This window comes from Montipora foliosa, unplaced genomic scaffold (assembly GCF_036669935.1).
Source record: "Montipora foliosa isolate CH-2021 unplaced genomic scaffold, ASM3666993v2 scaffold_465, whole genome shotgun sequence".
NCBI lineage: Eukaryota > Metazoa > Cnidaria > Anthozoa > Scleractinia > Acroporidae > Montipora > Montipora foliosa.
The window spans coordinates 62,501-67,500 of record NW_027179773.1 but is presented as its reverse complement, the minus strand read 5'-3'; positions in this window follow the sequence as shown (position 1 = coordinate 67,500).

Sequence of the window (5,000 nt, the reverse complement as noted above, 5' to 3'; positions counted from 1 at the left end):
TATTAATCAGGAATTGAGATCAGCGAAAGCTGGGAACGAAACCAAAATAAAAGCCACATCGGGACTCATTGCACTGTTGTCGTTCAATTACAGTTGTGTAATGTTGCCAAGTACACCTCTTTAAGTAGTATTGAGATAAATTAGTACTACTTTAACGTAGCTTTGAAAAATGTTTCTAATGTGTTGCTTTCAATGCATTTATTTCTAGAGGTCTTTAATTAAACGTAGAATTGAGATAAATTATTACTTGTAACTTTAACGTAGCGTTGCAAGACTTTTCTTAGGCATTGCTTTCCATGCTTTTATTTCTAGATACCTTTATGACAATGAAATAAGTGAACTCCCAGAAAAGGTGTTCTCAGGGCTCACAAGTATGGAATGGCTGTAAGTATAGTGCCCCAACTATATATAAACTTTCAAAAAATATGTCGTTATGCGCCTGTTCGTTTTAAAAAAAGATTTGTTATTAGTGACTCACACAGCTGTTTTAAATGAAATCTAGGAAGTAGTTGATAACCCCTTCAAGTCTACAATTGAATTACATTTGGAGCTTGGCCTTTTTTTTGGCAATTTGAGTTTGTTGTGTGTTTTTTGTTTCGTTTGTTTTCTGGTACAACTTTTGGTACCATTTTTTTGCGAGAAAAAAGCATATCTAATAATAATAATGACAGTAATAAAACGATCGCTACTGACAGAAGCAGTCGTTACTTTTCAAGTATTGGAAATGGCAAGATATCGAAGGAATTCGTAATTATTAGGTTTGAGTAATTCTTTTATAGATCTCAAACAGTAATTCAATTTGAGAGCTCTCAGAACATCATAAAAGTGTATTGATTTTGAATAATGTGAAAAAGAAACCTTTAGTTCATGATACGTTTAGAGAAATTTTCATCATCAATACATACATACTTAGTTTCCGCTCCCCTTAGGGGCTTTTCAGGGTCAATGAAACACAATTAACGAAACGACGGAACAGAGCAACAACAACAACAACAACTGAGAAAAGGCTGTCTCCGTAAAAGCAGTCCGGTCGATTTGGTTTGAAAAATATATTTCGCTCATTTCTTGTGTATTGCAAGACTTTCATGTGCTTGTACTAAAACCGCAATCCGCTTGATCGGATCTTTTGAATTATTCGAGTTTTGAGGGATTTTAGCCCCTGGCGCTCTATATCGAGGATTTCATTTGACTCAACTTGAAAGACCAATTTATCAAGAACTAACGATGCCTGTACAAAAAGGAAAAAAGGCTATGAAGTAAATTCTTCTGTATTCATTCGTAAATCTGTGCATTTCTTCAGTGGAAAAAATTTACCAAACATAAATGATCTCTTTCCCCCGTTCTCTAGTGCACTACTTAAACAAGATTTGAAACATGGTCCCCACCTGTAAAAAAAAAACTAATTAAGGCAGTAAGGAATGTAAATGTTCTGACAGAATAAAACAGGAACCATTTTCCCCGGGTACTACGAAAAAATAATCGGCCCTGTTCTCGGCCAGGCCCAGTTCTCGACCACTTTTTGTGCAACGTTTATTTTTTGCGCCACAAATGAATCTGAATAAAAAGCAATTGCTTCCAAAGGTGGCTTTATTCCTTGCCTTTCGTCCTGCCAAGTTTTGAGTTTACAGCTACTATATACTGGGAGCAAGTCGAGGTGACACGAAGGTAGGTGAATTTGGATTCCACGAAAACGTGTTTGTTTACGGCCACTCGAATTACATGGTCTAATTCAAGTTTATATTTTATCCGTATAAAAGACCCAAATAGGCTAATTCTTGGCATAAAGAACGTAGAGTGATAAAGCTTTCAGTTAAATGTAAACTTTTCCTGGCCTGTTTTATTATTTGACCTAAATTCTCTCCTCAAAATTGCCTTGGTATTTTTGCATATTTGCCTATTCTCGGCCACCCTGCTCGCTGTCGACAACACTAAAAAGCGGTCATAGATTTGTATGGAGTTTTCTTGTCAAATCATTTATAAAAGTAAATTTAAAACTGCAATGGGGTGGCATGTTCTGACAGTAGATATGAATTAAAACTACGAGTTCTGACTTACCGGGACCCGACTCATTTTTCGGCCTCGCTTGCCATGGAGCAATTAGGAGAAAAAATAGGTGTGCAAAAAACTTCCTTTTCTAACATGAAACAAAGCTCGTTAAGGATACTTTGTGGGCGAAATATCAAACACAAGCCTTATTTGTGACTTAACAACAAAAATTGGTGATAAAGCGTTGTTTATTCTGAGGAATCAAGCGCTCTCTTTTGTGGCCGAGAACTGGGCCGCGCTGGCCGATAACTGGGCCCACGACGCGTCCATTTTTGTTATTACTCGGGAGAAAACAGCGTTGAGCAGTCGATAGCTTTACATGTGTAAACTGAATGCTGAAGCTAGTTGTCTTTGAAATTTCAAGTTCTTCCGGTTATTCCAAGGTAAAAAATACAAGGCTACGTTTCTTGTGGCCGACAACTGGGCCCCATACTGCATAGTTCAAGACAGTAACGAGCAGAACTTTCTTTTAGATTTGAATTTTTACCACAATTGCCTGTAATCTCGTCATCTGATTGGCTAATTTGCTATTGTCGATAAGAGTCTAGACAATGCTGTATTGCTGTACGCGCCATGCTCGCGTAAATTGGTCACGTAATGTAGTAGCCAATCAGGAACGTTTATTTTGGGAAATAAACCAATCATACTGCGAGAAAGTTATAGACAACGCTTACTCTCTTTTTGTGTCATGATTTTGCTCACGCTTTCAAAAGAAACACTTTCTTTGGAGTCGAATATCGTGGTAAAAAACAAATCTAAAGTGGTTCAGCGTTGTCTGTACTCTTATCGACAACGATATTCGCCATCACAGTGGTCAAAATTTGTTGTGGACTCACCCTGCTTCGCCTCGTGAGTCCACAACATTTTGAAAGTACAATACATACTGAAGTGACCGCTCCCCATAGGTCCTTTTCATGGCCAATGAAACACAACAGCAACATCAGTTAAGAATCCCAACTGGCCGGAGGCAAACTAGTTGGCTACTTACAAGTGCAGCTGGGAAGTTGAACCAGGGACTACCAAGATCAAATTCAACCAGTAGTCAGAACGGGTCTTGCACCCGGGATCCCCGGATCTCAAGGCCAGCGCCCTAACCACTGGGCCACACTGCCTCTCTTTGACCACTGTTATGACGCATATCGTTGTCGATGAGAGAAAAGACAACGCTGAACAACTTTCGATTTCTGAACTCGAACATAGCACTAGCCGAATGTTCGATGCTAATGACATTTCTGCACGAGGTTTTGCGCATTGTGTCAATGGGGAGTTTAAGATCTACGACGCGACGGCAACGAAAACGTCACAAATTTTGCATATTTAATGAGCAAAAGCAATAGCTTTGGACGCTCCGTACGTGCATTCTTAGTTTTTGTACATTTCTTTCACGTTTTCGGCAAATCTGCGACGAGATAAACTAAGAATAAAAGCCAGGATCCGAGCCAGGATCCGAGCTAGGATCTGAGCTAGGATCCGAGCCAGGATCCGAGCTGGGATCCCAGCCAGGATTCGAGACCTAACCTAACCTAACCGAGACCTAACCTAACCCTAACTAGACCTAACTAGACTAGAACCAACCTAAATAGATCTGAGCTAGGATCCGAGCCAGGATCCGAGCTAGGATTCCGTCGAGCCAGGATCCGAGCTAGGATCCGCGCCAGGATTCGAGACCTAACCTAACCTAACCTAACCGAAACCTAACCTAACCCTAACTAGACCTAACTAGACTAGAACCAACCCAAATAGACCTAACCTAACCGAGAGATTCGAGAATAAACAGCGGAGAAAGCTCATCTTAGCTCGAATCCTGGCTGGAATCCTGGCTCGGATCCTAGCTCGGATCCTAGCTCGAATCCTGGCTCGGATCCTAGCTCGAATCCTGGCTCGAAGTTTAGGTATCCTCATCTGCGACGTGAAATGACCAATTTGTCGTACATTTAATACCGCACCTCCTGATTCAGTTCCTGGAAAGTTACACTAGTTTTTAGAAGTTAAACAAAACGACACAATGACGAAAAAGATTAATAAACCTGAACTTGCAATTTTAAATGACGTTTTCGTTACCGTCGCGTCGCATATCTTAAACTTCCTAATAGGGAGCTTAAACAGCGACAACGGCGACGGCAACGAGAACGACACAAATTTGCATGTTTAGTGGGCAAAAGCAATAGCTTTGCACGCCTTGCACGTGCGCTTTTCGCTTTTGTCCATTTCTTTGCCGTCGTCAGCAAAAAAAAACAAAACAACGTGAAATAGCCAAATTTGAGGTTTTATGAAGAACGTTAGCACTTGAGGATAAATTTTCATTTTCTCCCCTAATTTAACCGCCGATCCTACTAGTGCCATTTTTGAGGAATTACCACACCCTTGTCATATTAAAAAGGTTGAAATAATCAGGAAGTGATTACAATAACGTGAATTTATATTTTGAGATGACGTTCTCGTTGCCCTTGCCGTCTTCGTTGCTTAAGGTCTCTTTTTAGATTTGAAATTCGAACATAACAAACTCTTAAAACTCTCATCCCGGCTCTCGATTGCTCTACTATGTTTCCGTACTCAGAAAATCTAATTGCGCGTGAATATAGAGCAGAAAATAAAGTACATAAGGCCGCTTGTTACGAGCTGCAGCTCGCTAGCTTTCGGCACATCTGTACTTCAAGGAAATGCTTGTTATTTATGTTTCCCCCGGTTTATTTCTACTTAAATAAAAATCTAGCGGAAACGACAACCCTTTCGAATCGTTTACGGCAGTCTGATTCAACATCGCTTGAACTGAACTGCAATACAACCTCCTATAGCCCTTTCTTATTTGTATACAGCTATTTTGAGAAAGGTTGTCGGAAAAAGTGCACGCGACAATCCTGAAAGGTATTGTGGGTGATTTTAAGTGCACCGTTTTTCAAAGAATTTTAAAAGAATCGTACGGGAGGCCACTGATATATGTTTGCGAGTGCTGA